This window comes from Corvus moneduloides, chromosome 7 (genome assembly GCF_009650955.1).
Source record: "Corvus moneduloides isolate bCorMon1 chromosome 7, bCorMon1.pri, whole genome shotgun sequence".
NCBI classification, from domain to species: domain Eukaryota; kingdom Metazoa; phylum Chordata; class Aves; order Passeriformes; family Corvidae; genus Corvus; species Corvus moneduloides.
In genome coordinates this window covers 31,050,547-31,074,147 of record NC_045482.1, presented here as the reverse complement: position 1 = coordinate 31,074,147, position 23,601 = coordinate 31,050,547, and the positions used below count along the sequence as shown (strand labels likewise).

The window sequence follows — 23,601 nt, the reverse complement described above, 5'->3', positions numbered from 1 at the left end:
TTGTGCAAATTACAACCAAGATGTTCAGGGAGCAGAATGTCCCTCTCTTAGCAGATGGCAGCAGCCCACAATGTCCTGTAATCGAAACATAAAATATTACTACTTTTATGTGCTGTGTTTGGGAAAACATGCCAAAGAGTACTTAGGTTTCATAGGCTCAGAAAAGTTTCTTCAGTAGGAAATAAGTTGTTTGGGGGGCTTGGCTTTGGGAGGCTTTTTTTTTTGTTGTTATTACCAAATAGATCTGTCTTCAATCTGCAAGTGCAGCGGGTTTCTGAATATGACATTGTCACAGAGGTAGCCTGGAAAAGGCTGTGCTTCACTACAGCAGAGCCTGAGAGTTTCAAAGGTCCTATAAACCTGTTTGGGCTGACTGATTTGGCATTGCTTTAGAAGCCTTTGCCATGGGAAAGTTGTAGGGTCTGGCTGCTCTTGGGACAGGCGCCTCGAGGAGGAGAGTTGGGCTGATGTGACTTTAGCTGAGCACGGTTCCGCTGGGCGAAGCTCCCAGATGATAAATGGTGCTGTACACGGAGCGTGCAGAAAAGAGCATCCTTCCTCCTAGAGACAAATTACTTTCTAGCTTCTGCAGGCTGCATGGTTGTGATTTTTCTCCCCGATGTAATCTGTGTTGGGTGTAATGTTACATAATGTGCGATTAAAGACCAGTGATGACTAAGAAGGTAAGTGATCAAATATTTTACCTGAGACACATACACACATCATTTATCTCACTTTTCTCACAGAAGAAATTAAACCAGTTTCCTTAGCTGTTAGTCCAAGCAAATGAAAGCCTGAATTTGATTAAGCATTGATCCTTCTGCCTCACTTTCTCCAGGAAATGTTATTCAGATTTTGGGATAACATCAGTCCTTTGAATGGCTCTCATCAAGTCCCAGTCCATATGGTTTCTTTTGTGGAGCAAAGAAATCAAATCACTTTGGTTATTCTAGAGATTGTAATGTCACAGCAAGGAAGTTCTCATACTTGTTACAGAGCCCTGCTCTGCCAAAATATTCTCCTATCCCAGAAGAGAAAACTCCTGGTTTCTGCCATGGTAGCACAGATAATTTTACCCAAATCATGGCTCTGTTACACTTCCGTTCTTCGGAATATGTAAGTCCCAAACAGGCTGCCAGTATGAATGATGAGCCATTACAGCTGATGAAACAAGAAAAACATCAGGACGGATGCATTGAATGAGAGAAAACAAAGCCTTTGGTGCAAAAAATCTTCAGTATAAAATGGCTGCACATCTGCATGGGCAGAGATGAGGATACTCCAGTCTCATGTCCTGATCCCTGACCTCTCCTGGTACTACTCAACTGTTCTTTGAGTTATTTGGGAAAGTAAATTGTCATGACATTAACTTATTTCAACATCAGCACCTAAATCTGAAGAGCTTCTCCTCGGTGGGATGTTCCTAGGGTGGGCCGTATATCCTGAAGTTGCCAAAGTCTTTGTAACAGTAGCCTCAAATCCAGCAATTTTCCAACAGAATCACTGCAGCACATCTGCCATTCCAGCTCCTCCATAGTCCTGGGCTGTGCAGCAGCTTCTTCACACAGATGAGGAGAAACCCGAGCCAAGCAGTGGGGAGCTTAACAGGAGCATCACATCTGATATGTTCTCTTTTTTTATGTGCAATGAATTACACATTTCCAGCCACATTCAGAGCATTCAGTTTGCTCATCACAAAAGCCACCAGCACAGCTGGCAAGTGTCCCCCTGCCTCGTTTGATGGGAAGGGCTGTAAATAACCCTGTAGCCAAATTCTGGGTGAACAGCGTGGGTGTAAGGCACTGCAATCCTGCTGCAAACCCCACTGTGCCAAGGAGGGAGCCCAACATGGAACAGGACAGGACTTTTAATGTCTATGCAGTAACAAATGGATTAGAGATTGAGGTAGGCCGTGGGTGCGGAATAGGAATTGAAAAGTTTCCAAAATTTGGGGGTATTTGTATTAGTTTGAGCTTTCAAAACTTTCCAAAATATTAATGTCCAGATTTTTTTGGACTTCTCTGACATATACCAGAGGAGGGTGTGTGATGAAATATTTTTTCCAGGCTTTGAAACATGTCCCCTCACACAACTGTCCTCTGTCTTTTCCCTTCACAACGCTGGCATTGGGATCGTGGCGTGCCAGTGGTGTTTGTGAGCAGGCAGCCCTCAGGTGACAGAGGTGCTCAACCCCTGTGTTTTTGCTCTGCTGAAGTTTCCTTCTGTTTGGGCTGAAATATGAAGTGTTAAAAACTGCCATTTCCCTCCTTCCAGTTGCATTCCTGAGGGAAATTTTGGATGGCAGCCAAACCCAATAGAAGGCAGGAACCCTGTAGCAGAGCCGTGCAGCGGAGGCAGCGAGAACAGCCCGTGCTGGGAACGCCTGTGGCTGCCAGGGAATCACGGTGCTGGCTGGCCACAGGGAGAGGAGCAGTAGCACCATTTCCTCTGCCCTCGTCACCCACTTCTGTGCCTCATTCTTTTTTCTCTCTCTCATCCAGAGTCAAATCACAGGATTACAGCTCTCAGGGTCTTAGGGAGAAGGAATCAACACTCCTAGCCTTGTGCTAGGGAATGGCAGGAAAAGGCGGCCAGAGGGAGCAGAAGACAGGAAAAATGTGTCCTCCCCACCTTGACTGCAGGCATCTGGAGCACAGATCCACTCTCCCTCTGCACATCTCCTTGCTTCCACTAGAAAACATGACCCAGTGGTAGCACACTCTGCTTCAGGGCTGAAATGCTCATGAAAGGGAGGAGCACTGTTCCACTTACTTATACCAACAATTTATGTTGTGGAGTGAGGGAGAAGGGAAACTTAATAAAAATACGCATATAGAAAGATCAGGAAGCAAAAAGTAGCAGTGGTGGAAGACTGGAATGCATGGGCTCGAGTGTTCAGAGCCAAAGGTACACATAAAAATACACTTCAGTGATCAGGCCTTTGACAACCTTGAACTGTGTGTTAAACAAAAACCAGAAAAGGTCACAGAGACATTAATGAAAAGGTATTAGTCAAACAGACATCCTTGTGTGGATGTGGCAGAGCCCGCAGGGTGTCAGCTCAGACAAGCACCATCCGTCCCTCCTGCAACGGAGGCTGAGTCTCACTCCCTCTTTTGAGGGTCTGTAGGTACCAAAGGTGCTTTGGGGCAAACGAGGGCTCTGAGCTGTGAGCAGGGCCCATGTCCAGCTCCGGCTCTGGAAGGCTGCAGCAGGGCAGCCTCATGCTGTATGAATGAGTGGAGGGGAGCTCGGGCAGGTTTCAGTCACCTTGGAGGGCATTCAGCTGCTGTAGCTCACCTGCCTCACACTCCAGGGGCCAACCCTGCGCTCCACTGCAGATGTGGGGTCTCACGCAGGCCTCCCTCCCTGCCAGCCCCACACCAATGTCCCAGCTCCCCAGAGGATCCCACCTGGCACTAGAGACTTATGTTTCAGCTGCTGGTCTTCGCCCTCTGGGCTTTAATTCCTCCACATACACATTGGCAAACTCTGCCTCATTCCAAGAGCTTCTGGGAGGGGCAATTCAGGCACAGAGGGGAAAGGCAGAAAGGCTTTTTGGTCTCAAGTGCAAATTACCACTCTTAAGAGAAACAACATGCCCAGATTCTGAGGTAAGTGGCTGTTTTGCTAATCAGAAAATGCCAGTAATGGGTCTGGATGTAATTGTGCTCCATTGGTACTATCTGGAATAACATGGAACGTTATAACCTGGAAGGATGTTGCTAGGGCTGTGCCAGAAGGAATCTTAGTACAGATGTGGATGACATTTAATTGAAATATTTTAGGGGCAAAAATCATGCTGCTATTTTCTTTCTCATCTGTGTTTTAATAGAGCCATTTCTCCCTGGAAGCTGGCCACAAGTTCTGTGTCCTGAAGCCACTCTGAGCCAGATTCTGCTTGAGGCACACGTGAGATGCCATGAAAAACCTGCCCGAGCCACTGTGCTGGATGATATGGAGGCACAACACTCCTTTCAGCAGCAGTGCTGAGGAAATCTTCTTGGAGAGATTTCTCCTTTTTTTCCATATGGGATTGTTTTCACTGTACCATCTCCAAGAAAGCTCTGCTCTGGCTTTGTTTGGCTCTGCCATTCCTCAAATATGCAATACATCTCCTGCCTCAGTGTGTTTTGTTCACAAAATGGGCAGTTTCCTTTGTTTTTCTGCCAGAAGTATCTGGGTCTGATGAACAGGGATGAGATTTTCAATGCTGGGCACTTGAATGCTGCAGAGCCAGTGCTTGAGATCTCAGAGGCAGCAAGTTGCGACCTGTCCATGGGGAAAATCCCTTCAACACAGGATGCTCCATCAAAAGGAGAGGGCATGTGTTTCTTGACAGAAGAAAAACACATCTGGCTGACACCTTTCAATAGGGTATCAAACCTGAAATGGGCTGGGAGCAAAGAATGAACTTTTGAGGACTTTCAAACTTAAAAAAAATAATAATAATGCAGGCAATGCATTACATGTTTTTATGGCAAGTGTCTGCAGCCTGGGCTCTTTCAAGAAGTTCAGGTTTCTTCCTCAGACTGCATGCTAAAAAGCCATGACTATAGAATTTAAGCCACTTTTATCTCATCAATGCAGTGTGTTATTTTATGCATCTGAATTAGTCCAAGATAACAATAAGCCTAGGTTTTACTATAGCTTGTCATAATAACACGTGCAATTTTAAACAAGTTTATTTCTTTTAAAAAATGCATCTAATTTAAATGAATTATATGTACAATCCAGCTGCAGCTACAGTTCCAGCCGCTGTGGAATCCAACTGATTTCTAAAGCAAGGAAGTCCTAGAGATTAGGTTTTTTCATCACTAATAAATTTCAGCTTATTTTCAGTCCAAATGTGTTTAGCTTGAGCTTGCAGCTACCAGATCCTACTGTACCTCAGCCTGTTGGCTTAAAGAGCCCTCTGCTGTCAGAATTTCCTCCCCTGATATTATGTGTAGGTGGTAACAAAACTGCTGCTGAATCTTCATTTTGCTGAATTTTCATTTCACTGAGTTACATAGGCTGATCTTTGCACTACAAAGCAGGTTTTTCCAAATGCTGGAAATCATTTCCTGGGCTCTTTCTTGGAGTCAGTTTCAGGCTGCCCGTGTGTCTTTGCTGTCTTTGGCAGGCGGGGAGCCCTGGCTCCTGTCTGGGATGACACAGGAGGAGGAGGATGGTGGTGGTGGGACAGCAGCTCTGGCACTGCTTGACTTCACCAGAGGTAAAAAAGGACAGGTTAATAATATGTGAGCCTTGCCATTTCTTCAAGTGTTATTTCTATTTACATAGTTACCATTTGTGCATTATGTCAAAAGAAGAGGCTGAAAAACTTTCAGCTGTGACAATTTCCTTGCAGCCTAAAATTTCCCAATCTCTCCTTCTTTGTGTGAGCCCAAAGCACTGTCCAGCAGGACTGCAGCTAATGAAACCTTTTTATTTGAAAACTAGTGGTGAAGGAAAAAAGGTATTCTGAAGCATCAGGCATCTTTTCAGATTAAAACCTCTGTTCTCCTTTTAACAGAGGGATGGAAATTGGTGACGTGAATTCATGGCATGTGTTTCCTATCATATAATCACTGGGAGAAATATAAAATAAATGAAGGAGAAGTCATTAGAAAACAGTTCTGGAGCTCTTTTCATACCTCCTTCAGTAATTACACATGGAAACAACTCGCACCTAGTATATAATTTGTCAAGCAATCAGATGCTTAGCTTTAATCCCCATCTGGCTTTGGGGACTGCTATGGGGCTGAAGCTTGATCTCGGGATTTGAGGTGTAACCTCCTCAGGTGTATGGGAGGGACATGCCTGTATTAAGAGGGATCTCAGCTCCAGTGGTCTGAAATCAGCTCCCCTAAGTACAGGAAAGGCAAATTCCCCAGAAAAGTGCTCTGTGCCCCACACATGCCCTGTGGGTGATGTGGGGTGTGCAGATTGTATAGAATGAACTTAGAAAGAGTTGAGAGTAGTTTTATCCTGTGTGTAACATCCACCAGTCAGGCTTCCCATTGTGCTTGTAGGAATCATTGCCTTCCAAACCTGCTAGTTCAGCCTCTGGCACAGAGCCGTGCATCACCACTACCAGGTGTTCACCTAACACAGGCACCTGAGCTGTCCAGGTAAAAGCTATAATTCATCTCACCTGGGGGGCCTAAATCAAACTGGAATGACACCAGCAAACTCCAAAGATTAGAAAATGCTGGGACCCAGCTAAAAGCTCAATAATTTCTAGAAGAATTTCTTTCTATAGTTTTTCCTTTTTTTTTAACACCCGAGAAACTTTTGAATTTGTGTTAGGGTTAGCCAAGGCATATCTGAACTGTAAAACTTTAATATTTTCATGTCAAAAATGATTTTTCTAAAGTTAACTTTCCCCATACTTTGACTTATCAGTTTCAGTTGTGGTGGTGTGCATTTCAGTTGAAGTTTTATTACATTATGTTGGCAGTACATTATGTTTTTTACACATGGATTTGATTGAGAAATGAAACTGGAATAAGAATGAGGTAGCAGCAGCATCTGCTGGGAGACGCAGCTAGTGCTGGTGTCAATCAATCTGATTGATTAAATATGGTGGCACACATTTTATTAAAACAAAATGCTCTCCCTGAAGAAGACTATTATGCCAATATAATACACAGCTTTCCTAAAGAACATTACAAAAGAGGTGGTCTGTTTGTGACATACAATGCTTGTAAATAACTGGAAAAAACTGAAGAGTTCAAATTACATTGGGCTGCTCATGGAAACAGCTATTTTATTGTTTTGGCATGTGGTAGCTGGTATTGTTGCATTGGCAAGATCAGCAGCACTGATGGAAGTTGAATTATCGTGTGGGACCACAAAGGGTTTTATGCGCTCGCTGACGTTATTGAACAGGTCCGAGGCTTTAAAGTGCGCGGTGGCTTGAGACCAGGGCTGGAGACAGAGGCACTGCCTGCCCAGCCCACACCTCCAGCAAGCTGGAATTCATTTCCAGGCATCCTCCTGGCTCCCTCATTGCAAGGATGGGTGTTCACGGTGCCAGCCTGACAAGAGAACTCCTCTGGGAATGGACAGACACCGAAGGCACGATTCCTGCCCTTCCAGGTGCAGACATCTCCACCTTGCCTTCCTCTCCCAGGAGCAAATGGGACCTGCAGTCCCTCCGCCCTGAAATACAGCTGGTGGCAAAAGAAACCATTTTGTGGCGTCTTCTCTGCTGTCCCCAGAGGAAGGTCAAGAGAAACAATGACTCATATTCCTTGAGATGTGCTTGGAGACTGTAGTGGTGGAGAATTTAGGACACAATAAATCCTTGCAGTGTTTGCCATCCACCTAAAATTATGGCTTCTGCTGGGTATTTCAAAGAGTCCAGTAGTTTTCCACTAGTTTCACTTGGGCTGAGGTTTTACCCACCTCCACTTATATTCTCCACATTAAGATGAATTATGAAAATTCTTAACCAATGTCAATATTTTACTCACTTTCCTCCAAATGTAGACATTCATAATGTAACATAGCTGTCTGCTTGCCACATTCATCCTCACTGAATGTATCCAAATAACATTTGTTTCAGTAAATAATATAAATATAAACAAACATCTGTACCACAGAAGAGTGCTACATCCCACTCCTCGTGAGTGTGATGACCCTGGGATCAAACAAGTGTGGTTGTACACAGCACTGCAGGAACAGAAATATGTGTAACAACATAGGGGAGAAATGTAGAAAACATCAGGTTTTGGTTCATTCACTTTTCATTTTTATTACTGGGGTTTCTCGTGGTACCTCCTATGCATCAGCTCTTCTAGCTAGAGTGCAATTCCTTGTCCTCGTGGTAACTCCTGTGGATCTCCTCATCAAGTTTCAGAGTGATTCCTCATCCTGTTTTATTCCATTAGGAAGAAGCGGCCTGCTCTCTGTGCCCTGATATCCAGATACCCTCAAAGCCATAAAGTGCTCCCCAAGCACTGGCTGCCCTTTGGCCATCTCATTCAGGGAAATACTTTAGTGGGTGCTAGATTTAAAACCAAGCTCAGCAGAGAATCTCAGCATATTTAACATGATGACTTCAAAACAACCTGAGTACAGATGGCTTAGACAATATCTGTGTTGAATTTTTAATGGCAGATTCAGAACTATTTTTAAGATCCCACTGTTATTTCTCCTGAGAGATCTTTTCTTAGCAATCTAAGTAGAAAATAATAATGAGGGAAAAAAACCCTTGCTAGGCAACCTCTTCAATATGCAGATGGTTTCTACAGTGACACTTCTGCTCAGGCTAATCTTTCAGGATTGAGATATTTTCAGAAACATCCATTTGTGGGGTTTGGGTTTTTTTTACTCGCAAAGACACAGCTTTGTATACAAATCTTTTCTCCATCCCCACCCACTTACTTGGTGGTTTTGAGGCTTGCTAACAACTTTTTGCATGAACAGACATTGCTGTCGTACTTTGCAGACCTCAGGAATGTAGCTAATGATGGTGTTTGTACTTCTGCCTTCAGCATTCATTTCATCATGGAGCTCATTGGTTTTTCTTAGAGGTTCACTACCACCTGCATTGCAAACTTATCCCAGTGCAAAATTGCCCTGAAGAGCATCAGGGCTCTGATCTTACCATTTTACAGTGGGAAATGGTGTATTTTCAAATATCCTCTCAAAAAGAGTCACTGACGTCATTCTGAGCACATCAGTCTTTCGCAGGTGACTCTCCCATTTTTTCCTCTAAGTTTGTCTCCTTTCATCCCCATTAATGTCCTGTACTCCCCACCTTTGCAGGAGCTTCTCCATTTAGTTTCCTTGCTGCTTGGATGCCCCTGGGCTGGGAGACTTTCTGGTTTGTGGTACTTATATTGTCATCCTGATGGAGAAACCCAAAGGCAACATAATCTCTGGATTTATGGTTAATGTGCAAAGACAGGACAGTGATGTGGGCTTGGGGGAAAAGCCTCAGGTTTGCTGTACAAGCAGAGGAGAGGATGGTCACTTCAGACTTCAGTAAGCATCTGAATTAAAGCAAATGCAGTGACACCACCCCTTTTGATATTCCCTGACAGTGCAGAAACGAAGATTGACATAAGAATTTGATTTCATGCTAAAATGCCAGACTGCACAGCAGTTCGAGAGTGCTGAATATCCTGTGCAGGTGTAACTTGCAGCAAGCCCCAGGAGCAGTCTGGGCAAAAGAAATCACTTCAGCCATAATGGTTAAATAGCTGAGAAACATGCATCAATTTTTAAGTAGCATAGAGTGAAATGTAACAGCTCCTAAAACATTCAAGAGCAGCCTAAACATTGCTGAAGGAGTGAAAATAACATGAGACATTATCAAGCCTTTTCTTTCAATCTTCATGAATCTGCCAGTTTTACTACCAGAGGTTCATAGTTACAACTGTTAACCCAAAATGCTTGTTAATAACTGAAGTGCATAATAAGATTTTGATCCATATTTTGACACATCTGCAAATGCTGGAATGGAAAGACTGGAATGCTGCTGGGTATGATTACCCCTAAGAGAAATATTTTTAGAGTGGCTCTATGAGATTTTGATCTCCTGATAGCTATTGAAAGCTAATAATATATATAAAAATATAACTAAAATGCAGTGCTTATACTTTCACACAGGACAAGGCACTGATCTGTGTTTGGTAAAGTAGGTAACATTTGCTCTGGGGATCCTGACCAGAGACACAGCATCAAACTGGGACCTACTGACTTCTGCACAGTCAGGATTTTGCATATTATGACCTGGATAAAACCAATGTTAAGTGTAAACATTTATAAGACTATTAAGCCATTGAGTGCTTGATAGCCACCACATCTCAAGTGCTTTTGCTGGGCACAATGGATACCAGCTTCTCTTTTTCCTTCTTAGGACTCAAAACCTATTTCTTGATAAGGAAAATGCCCTTGAACAATGCAGTAGGAGGGAAGACCAGCTGGAGCTCTGCTTTGTGGTTAGTTATATTTTGGAATCCTAAGCAGCTGTTTGCCTATGTCTATATTCATTAGACAGGGCTTTAAAGCAAAAAGTACACCATTCATTATTGTTACCACAGCACAGACCTCCACAGCCAGCCCTATCAAATAATGCAAACCCAGTGAACAAACAACCAACATAATTTACTGTCAGCTTCCGTAAAAACCCAGAAAAAAACTCCACAGTCCAAAATATCATGGGTGGTTTTAACAACGTTGTCCACAGGGCATGAAATGCAATATTTTGGGAGTAGTAATTGCCATATTTAAACCTCAGAAAGCTGCAGATTTATATTTGTTCGGTTTCCCCTTAAGCTGGATAATAAATCTGTACAGCCTCTTCTAGGCTTTTTTTTTGTGTGTCTCTTTTTTTTTTTGTAAGAAAGACTTCTGAGATTATAATATCTGGCTATATCAGGTTTGGGTTTTTTGGGTTTTGTTTTGCTTTTTAGAAATCAAGGGAAAGATTTTAACTGCTGGGTTGTTCTATATGGAGCAAATTCTGCCCTTAGACATCCCATATGTACTGAAGATAGCACCACAGATACATATGCAGAAACCAGCAGTCAATTTTGACTCAGAAGATAATACACCAACTGTGTATTAAGTTTAATGTAGATTAATGTGAGTTGCTTTCCTTTGCATGTATGTACACAGGTACAAATAATTAAGATTAATTCCACTGGATATAATGGCCTTCACTGTGCACGGTGCCATAAAATTCTTCTTTAATAGCTGTTAATTGGATGTATTTACTTTGATGGTGAAGTCCTGATTAGTCTTGTTACCCTGCAACCCCTTCCCCCTCCCTTTGATCACTTTTGTGCTTAAGAAAAGATTTATAATAAGGGAATCACAGCTATGCAGTTTATTAGCAAAAAAATCAATACCTGTGTCTGTTTACACGTATTAGAGGTTCAGCCAAAGAGGGGTACTCTGGATAATATTTGAGGAGTAAAGATGATGCATATTTTCATTTTTGATTCTTTTCCCCATGCAATGTCTTTACTGGTAATAACTCAGATTTCTTACTCGATTTCTTTTTTTTAATCTCTTTTCTTTCATTTGCTTCTGCACTGAACCTGAGGAATTTCTCAGTGGTAACAAGAGGACCTCAGTACCTTCAGCAAGTTCCAGCTCCAGGACATCAGGCGGATGGCTGAATTTAGGAACTGCTTCCATACAGTGATTCCATGTGTTTTTTTCTGGAAAACAGTCAGTAATTATTTTGGAATTTCTTTTCTCTGAAACACAGTAATTCTAAGCATAAGGGACAGGGCTTTCCATGTGTGCAAATCAGAATATCTTCACTGAAATCTAGGCGGATATTTGATTTGTGCTGAAGTTCTCGCCTTAGTTTTTTAACTAGCTTGTTTTTAACAATGATACTTTGCATTTGTTATCTCCCAGGAGCACAGCTGTCTTTATGCAATTAGTAAGTCATGAAGGAAGAAGTTAAAGGTACAGCCACAGCCAAGGTCCGTGTCTCAGAGTACAGCGTGTTCCTGGGCACAGCTCCCCCACACTCACCCTTGCTCCAGTGTGTGTGGAACCATGAGCAGTTTTCCTGGGACATAGCCCATGTGTAGCCAGGGCAATATTTATATTTTCTGCCTGGAGCCATTTTATGTACCTGAGTCCAGCCACCCAGGAGCTGTGACAAAGCCAGGCCTGGCCCCTCCTGCGCTCTTCCATCTTCACTATGGATTTCTGCTCCAGTGACTCAGCCTTACTGACACAAATCATCTGTACCATTTTATCACTAATATACTGGTTCCTTTACTAGTATGAGCATAAACTCATCAGCTTAGCATATTTCCTTCTCCTGGTCATCTCACTGAAGAGAACAGGGCTCTTCCCCTCTCCTCCTGCCCCTTCCCATCTGCCCAGAGCCACTCAACACTGTTGGGACACAGCCACACACTTTGAGGTGGTTTCTACTCTAACAAATATGTTCTCCCTCCAGGAACACTTGAATTATCTGTGGGGTCTAGTCTACTGCCAGGAAAGCTTTGGTGGGACCTTGTCCAGCTGAGGACGGGCTTCTGCCTTCCTCCTCCTCCTCTGCCCTGTGTTTAGTGAGTCAGTGCACTCCAGCAGCCAAATGGGATTCCTAAAAATGAATGGGTTATAAATGACCAACCTGATTAAAAATTACAGCATCAAGCACTCCACGGAGGACAAGTTACACTGCTACTTGCATGAATCACTGCTATTTATGTCCTTTAATTAGGAAAATTGCAGCACAATGCAGGTTTTAGAAGATGTCTTCTGAGAGATCCTCAGGGCTCTCTCTCATTTTATCTCTGTATCCAAGCCTGCTGCTTATATATTATTTGGATCTCTTACTGCAGCCAAGGGAAGTCCAGACAGGGCCAATTCCTAAAGTGTTTAAATCTGAGAAGCCCCATCATGATGCCCAATTATAGCATTGTCTGAGGATCTGATTGAACGATTTGGAGACTGAAAGAGCAGGTCTTTTACGAGATTAATAATCTACGGAACATTAATATGTAATTCTCTCGCCTCCTCCAAAAAGGAAGAAGTCTGCATAATAATGACAATTATAAGAAAAGTTAAAAAAAATTAAAAAAAAGAAGGCCATTTATTTGGAACCACTTAAAAATGCTTTGCAATTATACATTTATTATCAGTATAAAATGAACAATTCAGAAAAAGGTGGGTGCATATCAGCAGAAGCAATTAAGAAAGGTGTTTATTTTATTGAGAACTCACCATTTCTATTTCAGGAATAGAGCCCTATCACTGAGTTTGCAGTTGTTTTATTCATGCTTTTAATTACAACCCATTTCCAAACTTGGCTGTATCTGCCCTAGGCAAGGCTGTATTTCCAAGCACTTCTGCCTCAAGTCCCCTCTGGCAAGGGAAGGGTTAAAACCAATATTTGTAGATAAAGAGGTAAACATATTTACATTCAGTTTTTCACACTTTATGCATATGTCATGCAGTGAATAGTTTTAGAGGTATGTTTGTACTATCTCTCCAGAATTTTTACAGTCTGCAGGACACAAAATCTCTATAAAGTGACTTATTGAAATAGAAGCAGATTGGTAAAACCGTTTCTCTCTTATGAACTGTGAAGAATGATCCTCTAAATGAAATCAGGAAGGAACTGGACAGAATCTTGTTTAATGGTGTGACAAAATGAATCACAACTATTCCAAGCATCCATCACTGCTAAAAGGGGACCACAAATGATCTGTGAACTACTATATATTGATTACTCATGTACTACAAGTGTCGGATTTAATGTTCACACACCATGGAAAGGCGGCAGGGACAGATGGTGCCTTAACTCTTCTTTGATAGATTTTAATGGTGAAATATTGATTTCTATCTGGCCAAGGCCTGTTGTTAGGGGCCAAAGTCATTTGTTGGGTATAGCTGGACACCCAGTCTGCTAAGGGTAATCAATCATTTTTGGCAAGGCAGGTGAAATTCTGAAGAGAAGCACCTTGGGTTCCCAAACTGTATCGAGATGAGGCTGAGACCAACATTTGCACATGCACGCCCCCTCCTCCCCCCACACGTGCATACAAAAAGCCTCCATGAAATTGTGCTTGTAAAGAATTATTAATGATAAGACATGTTTACTGAGGAGAGTCACAGCGAATCACAGCTGACATGAAATAGTCTGGGAGCCTCAGAGAGAAAATGAGCTTCTCGCTAAAAGGGACTATATTTTATTTAAACATCCGTCTAGGGCTGAAAACTCAGGTAATCTGTTGTGTTACAAGCCACTGGCTGTTCTTGCCATCCAGAGAGATAACAGTGAGGAGCTAATAGGAACACATCAATCACAATCAGGCTGCAATTCCACCGGTGTCTCCTCTTCCCAGCTCCTTTTTAAGCTCCTTAATAACGATGATAACATAGTTCTGGGCTTGTGAGAGGGTTTCTTCCCTTTGAGGGTCATATTCATAAAGCGAATGGCTTGCAAAGTCAGCATCTCACTCCTACGGAAGGGGAGGGTTGAGCACAGGGAAGGGGTCTGCAGGTGGGAGGGGTAGGGGGGCAGGAGGGGGTGGATTTCCCCCGGCAATAAATCCGTGGATGCCCCTCTTTCCCCTGACAGACTTCCTAGGAGAGGATTCCTGTTCAGAAGTAGGCAGGAAAGGGTAGGCTCTGCCCAGATGTGCCCCAGATGTGGGAACCAGTTGAGGTTGATTTTTCGTTTAGATTATCTTGCTTACCTAATGATTTTTGCTTCACTGCTCAGCTCGATTGTGTTCACTAGGACGGCAGGCTATTAAAATGTCAAGGCGCATTGAATTGTTGTTATCAAGGAAAGAGACCTTTCCAATCAGCCCGTGTTCCCCAGGTTGTATAAAGGCAAAGAAGGGATTGGAGGAGGAAGGAGACCTTCCTCATCCTGGGGAGGGGGGAGAGGTGCAGCGGGGGGTGTTGAGTGTGTTTCTGTGTGTAGATGCAGATGTGTGAGTGTGCCTGCTGCAGTAGAGGTGGTAATTAAAATGCCATCTTTTATAACAGGTATCAGACACTTCTCTAATTCATATTTACAGGGAGAGATGAAACTTCTCCCCATTGTGCTTTTCACCACAATCCTTATAAAGAAAATACTGGGAGGAGGAAAGTTGTGTGGTTGAATCACTGGCCACGCATACTAAGGAGCTGCTGGGCTGGGCTGAAGGAGAAAAACAAAGGCAAATGCCTTCCTCATGTCTGCACCTGCCTTAAGGCTTGATAAGAAAATAAGTTCACTGACCTACTGGGAAAAACACTGGAGATTGTCCGGTATCACAATATTGAACAACTGGTGACAGGATGATACAAACCCGGCACATTTGGAGACACAAAAATCCCCTACCTCTCGTCACCACCACCACCTTGTTCATATAATTGCAGAACAGTTTATTACACAGAGGCACATCAGATATTGCCACAGATTGATTTTTTTCTTTCTTTTCTTGTAAACTATACCGTACATCATATTGGTTGGGAAAAAATATATTCTTTGGATTTACTTCTCTTTGTTTAAATCATCTCACAAATATTTTGGTTTTCACCTGTCATTTCTCTTTCATTTTCATTTAAAAAAGATGGCTTTGTTTTTGCTTGTGTACGGTTTTGTAGAATAATGACATCTATCTCGTCCTCCATGCATCAAGCATCATTGATTGCCCCAAACATCATTGTCACTACTGGGTGTTCATCTTCACACTTGCCACTGGCAGGTCCCTCATCTACTTTCTGTCTCACACATGCCCCTCTCCACAGCTGCACACTCACTCACAACAGGCATGCCTACTTTCTCATTTTGCCTAACACTCATTCCTCCTGGCCTGCTTTGGCTCTGCATCTCCTCCTCACAGGCCCTCATTTCTCTCCCTCCAACCTCATACTGCTGTACAAGTCCACGAGCACAAATCGCTCAATTCTGCGGTGAACTTCAGCTTGGTCTGCATTAAAAAGTCAGGACAAACCAAATTCTTCCATCTTTTCCCACATTGTCTACAATGACTCATGAAAGTTACTCTCAAAATATTTGATTCCTTGACATATTCAGGCACAGGGAGCAGAGAACACTGAAGGGACTACAGGAGTCTTTGCTAGTCCTGCAGTGGTAGTGGAAAAGGGGCACACAACCCTCCTTTCCCACCATGCTGTTGCTCCAGTTGGCCTTAATTGTTGCCCTGCCTTACATATCCACTCTCATGTCTGTCTTGGGGCTTGTCTCCACGGAAAAATTATTGCACATGAGGCTGGGATGTGAATTAATAGCACATCCCTGCAGGGAACATTGCAGATACAGTGAGGACTTGTGTGCCCAAGGACATTACTGTGGAGGCAGCCAAGGTGTAAATCTCCCATGTCGTGGCACCAGCTCCCCCAAACACACTGCCAGTGTCTGCATGGCCCCCCAGGCCCTGCTGGGCTCCACAGACCCAGTGCCCACATGCACTCACGGCACGTGCACTTTTCAAACAAGAAGAGCCTGGGCATATTTGCTGATGTGCATCAACCTATGCCTGGGCTCCTGACAAACCTTGATGTATTTATTCCTGCAAGTTGCTTGAGAGGTGAGAAAGTGGCATTATTCTTTAGAGCCGGGAAACTGAGGTGTGAAGGCTCATGAAATGCCCAAGGCCTTCAGATGCTGGGATCCAAAGTGACTGCCCTGAGGACATAATAAAGTGGGTAGCTGACAGTAGAAATTGCCACCCAGTCCCTGAATGATATACCCTGGGTATTAGTAGTCTAGTTATTAGACCAGCTTTCTTTTCTCCTATTAATGTTTTTTCTTGTCTCTTCACTGCTCCTTTCAATATCCAGCAGTTTCCATGTTTTTCTTGCAGACCAAAGCTTCCTCAAGGAGCTGGTTTTGGCTCAACCACCTCCAGCCCAGCCAGAGAAGAAGTGAGGCTCCTCCACTCGCTTACCAAGTCAAACAGAGTGGGCTTCGTTGTGGCCCAGGTGTGGGACTCACTCATGGCACCACATGAGTCTTCAGCCTGACTCTGCTCCCAGCCATGATGAGTCACCAACCTGTGGAGGAAGAGGGAAAGGATTCTATTCAACATTTTTAAGACTCTGAAGTGGTGCTGGACAAGTTTATTAGGTAATGAAAAGTGTGTGATGCTGCTTAGCCTACAGGAGAAAAGTGCTAGCGCTGGTAGGAAGCTCACAATCAGTTGGATTAAAAAATACGAGTCCAAACAACATATTCAGGAAATTGTCACAGGCTGGAGTATTCTAGTTGGAGGACATAGATGGACCCAGAATGACAAAGGAAAGTAAGGAGAGCAGCACAACTGAGGCCAAGTGACCTGGAAATGGTCCAGGCCTATGAAGCCTTGTCATAGATACAGATCTAGGCAAGGATGCAAGTTGGATGTCAGTCACAGTGCCTCACAACAGGAAGAGTTGCAGCTTTTCTTTTATTCTCAGTTTGTATTCTGATCCTAATGCCACAGTGTGCCCTTCTAGGGCTAGCTGGGCTAAAAGACTTTTTTTCCCCTCTGAGGCACAAGGGCTTCTCTTTTTATGGCAGGATGAAATGGATGGTGACAGAGACGGGATGAGCTCACAGTATCTTTTGATGAAATGTTGCAGCTGGACTTACCTGCTACCTAAGCCCCCCAATCTTTCCAATGCAGCAACGATTTGCTGCTCCTGCTGCTCCCACTGCTCCCCTATCTCTCAGTCCACAAACTTCAGAGCCTTTGCAAAACCTTCAAGAGGATCTAAGTTTCAGCACCAAAAATCTTATTTCAGACATCTAAGACCTGCTTCTGCATCTGGCCCTTTGTGCAAGAAAAAAACCCTAGTAGAGGCTATTACATTTAAATGTAAGTTGAGTGGGACCAGGAGAATTGCTCCCTGAACTGTGCCAAAACCCCTGTGAAGAAGTTAAGGCTGGTATATATATCAATCACACCAGCATAAAAACACATCAAGGGGGGATAATTGTCCCCCAAGCAAGCCTTATATTTCACAGAAAACTCAGCTGAAGTTAGCTCAGTTAAAATAGGCCCAAAGAGAAAGACACTGGAAAGTTCCTGATGATTTCTTGGGATGTCATAAAATAACCTTATAATTATGATTAAAGCTTTATTTTCTTTGGCTTCAGAACTTACCTTCTTCCCTGGCTGTGTCTCTTGGCTCCTCCAGTGACTTCTATGGAGCAGTGGAGCAGTCTGGGTTTGGAGAGGGTCAGTCAAACACCAAGCCAACATGCCTGGCCATGGGGCACACTCTCCATTTGAATTCATCCCTGTCTTTGTGGACTTGCAGAATCGTACAATAAATCCCTGGGCTGACACCATCAAAGACATGACAGAGAGGGCAGAAACATGCAAGGCACATTGAAATAGCCAGTTCAGCCAAACTGTTTTTGGGGCAGATGTGACCCAAAGTAAGCCCTGCTGTGTTCAAGGCCGGGCAGCAGTTGCCTCAGCCTCCAGGCAAATTCATTCCTGAGGCAGTGACCAATGACTGCCACAGAGCTGCTGCCAGATGTGCCAGAGATGTCCTCTCCTGGCAGGTTCTGGTTCTAAGACACAGCACACAGAGGAAACCCAATGTCAGCCAGGGCAGAGCATGTATGACAGGGTGAGAGTAAAGGTGAGTAGTCTCTGCTGGCTGCCAGCCCCCTGCTCCAGCCAGCCTTGACTCCATGGTTCAAGGGTCCCTGCAAACATTCCCAATCCGTACTCTCTATCTTCCTCAGTGTGTCAAGGGGAAAATACCCTGGGGACCTTCTCAAACAGTCAAAACTGTTATAGCTCTGGACTCCTCAAAGGAAACACTGGAAGGAAGGCCGAGACACAACCAAGATGTCCTTTTTTTTTTTTTTTTTTGGCGTACCACAGATTTATTTGCTTGCAAAGGAGCTGTGCAGGGCAGGGGAGCAGCGGGCATGGCTGTTGTTTGCAGTGGAGCACCTTGAAGAAACTAAACTAGCACTCAAAGCTGAATAATTGGTGCAGCAGGAGGCTGTGCCCATGCTAATAGTTTTTGCTGAGATGAAGCTTATTAACATGTGCACTGGTGCATCTGTATTGCCTTTGGGACTCAAACTCAGCATGGTTCTCTGCTGTGCTGCACAGAGGTTTTACCTTCCTCTGACCTTGCTCAGGCTCCTTTGTCCTGTTCTGCTGTGCTCTGAGTTAACCTTTTATCTGCCTGGCTTTTTAGCCTATATTTTAAATCCAGGATAACTTTTTCAAGTGTCTTCTACACTAAAGGTTTTAGTTGTGCTGAAAGTATTTTGAGTTCCATTGTTATGATGCTTTTGGTTTGAGGAAAGTTTGTTGTGATAATCAGCCCATCTCTCAACTGAAATTTTAAGCTATTACAAGTAATAAAAAATCTCACTCTGTGCTTGCCTTACTGTTGTAGTTTGGGGCAAGAGGTGTGCATTTACTCCACCTGAGTTCCCAGACTGAATCCCTGTTTGAGAGAGAGAAAATAAAAATTAAACCGTTTTTATAATATCCAGACTATGCCCTTATTTCATCTATTAGAGGAACAGAAATGTAACTTTTGAGGACTAATAGGAAATAGGCTGGAAGAGAAAATGTGGTGTCTCCATCTGATCTCTGCTGTGAAGTGCAAAGCAAACCAAACCTCTGGCTTTTGATTAACTGTTGCTGGCACAGTTTAGGTGGCGTATGCCAGGGTGTTACCTCTTGTCATTGATTAATACCATACCTAAGTCCACGTAAGGTATGTGACACACCTAGCTTATCACTGTGCAAAACAGCCACCTTGCTTCACCAACAACTTCTCTGACATAGTTCAGGCTAAAACCCTGCCAAGGCTTCCCCCACCTTACAGACCATCCAACCAGAGCAAGAACAAGCCCCAGAAAACACAGGTTTCAGTAGTGTTTTGCTAACTACCAACCATCCAAATCTGCATGTTCCATCTTGAAATGCCCTCTGCTTACCTGTAGTTAGGTTGTCCCAGCCCAAGACCTCTTTTCAACAATGTTGCGCACCAAAACTGAACACCTGCTTATTAAGTAGGTGTGTTTTGGCCCCAGACAGATTTAAGACAGCATCGGAAGACTCATCATTTGTTAGTTTCCCCTCACTGTTGCAGTGTTGAGATCACCTCAGTGTAACCCTGTGAGTGTTGCATGGACAGTCACCACACCAAGAGCTAGCAGATTTGGCTCATTCATCTCTTTTGTGAATTCCAGTTGTTTTGCACTGAATGCAGCATATCTCCAGCATATGTGATTCAGATCAGGCATTCATCCTATGCCGTGTAAATCAAGCAGATGAAATGTAGCCATTGACAGCACTTACAATTTTGCCCATTACTATGAAATCCTCTTTCTTTAAACGGAAGGTGCTTTTATGAATGCACTGAAGCATAGCTGACAAAGCCTCCAGTACTGACTATTGCCTAAATACTGCAAAACATACAGTTATAAAAGATACACGTGGTGCATATTCATAAGGATTAGAATAAGCACTTTGTTGAGTCGCTGCAGTACATTTGTACCCTTTTCAGGTTACTTATAGACCTTGGATATATTCTTCCTCCCATGACTCAAATAAACACTTGTCTGTGGGCTTACCAAGTCTCCCTGCCTTTCTGTATGCTGACAGTGCAAAATATGTACTTCTAAAATTGTGTTAAAAAAAAGTCCCTGCACGGTAATTATTCTTTATGCTAATATAATAGACTAGTAAATGTTCCTACACTTCTTGTAGGACTAATTACATTTCAATAATGTGAATCATCCCTGGAGCCGCTACTGTTAAATATTTTTTGGAGCAGTAGCGAGGGAGTTTGTTATTTGTACACACTAGAGAAGTGTGGATTTTTGAAACAGAATAGCACAGCTCTACAGCAGAAATGCTCCTCCTAATGTGGTCATGCCAGGTCAGGGTAGATGCGGCAGGGGAACCCATCAGCTGGAGGATTTGCTGCATCCCATCTGATGCACCAGCTCCTCACACTCAGAAGTCAGCTTTTGCAGTGGCGGAAATAAGTTTCGCTTGAGACACCAATTACAATCAGCTCATTAGGAGCTGCTGAATAAAATGTAAATTTTATGGCTTGTTCATGTCTAAAAAACGTAAGGGATTCCAAACCCACATCTTGTTTAATTGGCTAAATTAAATGATTTGCTATAATTTGCAGATTAGCAAATAAATCCAGAAAACTGTTAAGGCAAGTAAACAAGGTAATTTCAGATAAAGCAACAATTCCTTGTAAGTGTTCTATAACAATTTGGCAAGGCACCGTGCCTAGTCACTGACTTCTGAGAAATACTTTGGTTTCGGACAAGGACCTGACACGGGGACAGTCATGTCATTCATTGGGAGAATCTGTCACTGAAGCCTTGCTTGTGTAGCTCCTGCTCAGTGTGTTGGTGGTCAGGTGAATCTTGTCTTGACCCTCTCTGCTCTGCACGATAGCATTATTAACAATACTATACAACTCCAGCTGCTCCCCTCCTCAAACACCAGAGTGCTGATCCAGGTGTAGCCATTCCTGTTCTGCACTTGGGTAGATCAATCTGGCTTCCTGAGCCACATCTGTGAGCAGCTACTGGTATAGCCTGCCTGGGCTGCTCAGTCTGAACTGGCCCTGCACCAGAGCTGGGTGCTGTCAAACATCCAGTTTTGTAGTTTGGGTTGGGGTTAGGAACAGCAGGATAATAGACCTGCTGCTGCAGGGAGATAACGAAGGGCTGGGAGTAGAGAGATGTCCAATAGGGAAGGGCCACTGGAGCAGCTGGGTGTGACAGAAATGAGCTGAGGGAGATGTGGAAAGGGAAATCCTTGGCAGGAAAACAGAGACTGAAAAAAGAGAAGAAAGACTGAAAAAAAAATTTAAAAAAATTAAAGAGGACCAAACATGAGATTTGAAGACAGAAAGTATAAGTGGGAGATTTTGAAGAAGTTTGTAACTGCCAGAAGAAAATTAGCATTTGGGGAAAAAATGAGAGAAGTCAAAATACCTGTATTTCATCTCTTCTTTTTTCTACCAGGAGTTTCAGATTTTACTTTTAATATGGTCATTGAAGACACTTGAGAGAAGGTCAAAGCCCTGTTTTAAGTAAGTCTGTGCTGCTCATGGCATCTCATTGAAATCTCTCCGGTCTGGAAGCAAACTAGTTCTTTGGGCTTTGTGCTTCCCACTGCAACGCCAGATTGTAGCTGCTCAAACCTCCTACCTGCTACAGACCCTTGGTCGTGCCCACACCTAGGACATATGAAGGGACAAGGGACATGGCAAAGAGAATCAGCGAGTGTCTCATTTGCTCAGGCTTTGTTTCAGCCAAAGAAGCTGTGAAATGGGTTTTTGAGCTGTGCTCATGACTTGTCATATGGAAGCTGCCAATACATGGCTGAAATGGCATTATTTTTCCTGTCTCCACACTCCCTTCTTCCTTGTGTTCCCTTTCTCCTCTTTAAATTCTTCTTCCTGATAGAAAGGGATCAGAGCCAATAGTTCCCTAATTCCAGAAACTGTGTGGTTCTGAGATTTTGACTTATTTTATCTTTACCTGATGTGAGTGAACTACAGCCCTGGTGACTACCACAGTATTATCCGAGGCTAAATCAGTCTATACCTGATCCACAAAGGAACCATTGTACAGCATGTTGGCATTTGATCATGCTGGGGAATGAAAGCCATATTTGAGTGAGGCCTACAAGTGCCTCATTACTGCACTGTAAACAACTGGAGAGCACAGTAATGGACAAGGCTCTGAGTGCTACGAATGCCTTCACATTCACTGTATTGATTTGCAATGTGCACAGTGATGGTCTGCTATAATAAATACAAATGCCATAGCGTAGAAATGTCAGAACAACTTATTAAAAATGTGTCTCTTCCTTGCTCGTGCAGTACAGCTTGTACATCTGCACAGCTGCAGGGTTGTGGCAAGGTGGGGATGGAGCTGTGGTTCAAAACCCAGCATTGTGAGAATATAAATTCAGCATAAAAACACAGCCAGTACAGGCCAGTCCTTTCCTTTTTCTTTGTACTCCCCTGTAATAGACAAGACTTCTGTGCCTCAGAATGTATTTCACATTGCAGAGGATAATACATTGTTTCTCACATCTCAGGAGGGTTCAGGTGGCACGAGTTTACAGCCCACACACCACAGGCAATTCTCTGCCCACCTTCTGCCACTTAGAGAAGCAGGAAATGCCACTGGAGCCATCATTTGTCTTAACAGTAGAATTGTTATATGCAAGCATGGAAACCCCTCAGAGTTTACCAGGGCTGTAGCTCAAAGAAGGCACTTTGTGGCAGATCAGGTGTGCTTCTGCTGGGTGCACTTAAAGCCTGTGTGTGCACTGTTACATACCTGTGTATCCCTCTCTCTCAAAAGATATTCATGTATAGATTAATACTCTTTGACCAGATCAGGTTTGTATGACACCTGCTTGGTCTCTTGGTCCACTAGAGGGTAAGAGGCAACTTCCTTAGGAAAATGTGTGTCCCTCTGCATGTTTGTTGAGGTACCATTTCCCAAGCCATCCATCTCTGTGACAACTGAGCTGGGCTGCACCTCCCAGCTGGACTCTCACTTCTGGCAGAATCCATACACTCACTAGTAGTTTCCTCTAAGGTTTCCCCACATGTCCTGAAAAATCTGTCCCTATCTCTAAAAAAGTCTGCTCCAAACTCTAACCAATGGAGAAAAGTGGTAATCGAACCAGGAAAACTGGCTTTTCTATATAGGAGAAATGACAGGCTAATCACTGTAACCAAAATAAATAAGAGTTCATTAATGAGTGTGGAGTGTGACAGGAGCTATGGAAAGGCTGGGAGCAGAATGGATGGAAATCTTTTGCTGGAAACTTCAGTGTGTTTCCACAGTCATGAATATAAATATTGCCTATGCTTCAGGACTGTACACCTATGCAAACATTCAGATAGATATTTCCATGATATTCGTCACCATTAGCACTTTGCAGATGACAACTGAATTAAAACTCATCATATATTATTTGAAAGAGGATTACCGTGCTCATCATTCAGACTGAAAAATGGAAAGGTTAGATGACTTAGCCCAAATACAGGGCTTGTGGCAAAACTGAACCCATAAGCTCTGATTCCATCTGACCTTGTCCTTGTATTTATAGAAAATGTCCTTTTAAGTTTATTAACAGAAGGGTTCTA

At 43.4% G+C, this 23,601-nt stretch overlaps 1 long non-coding RNA gene across 1 annotated transcript; it reads left to right on the top strand.

Annotated features, from left to right (window-relative positions):
• Positions 1–2,562: 2,562 nt before the first annotated feature.
• Positions 2,563–18,938, top strand: LOC116446847. Its single transcript, XR_004241405.1, has 2 exons — positions 2,563–11,175; positions 16,299–18,938. It is a non-coding gene; the product is annotated as an uncharacterized LOC116446847 (long non-coding RNA).
• Positions 18,939–23,601: the final 4,663 nt, after the last annotated feature.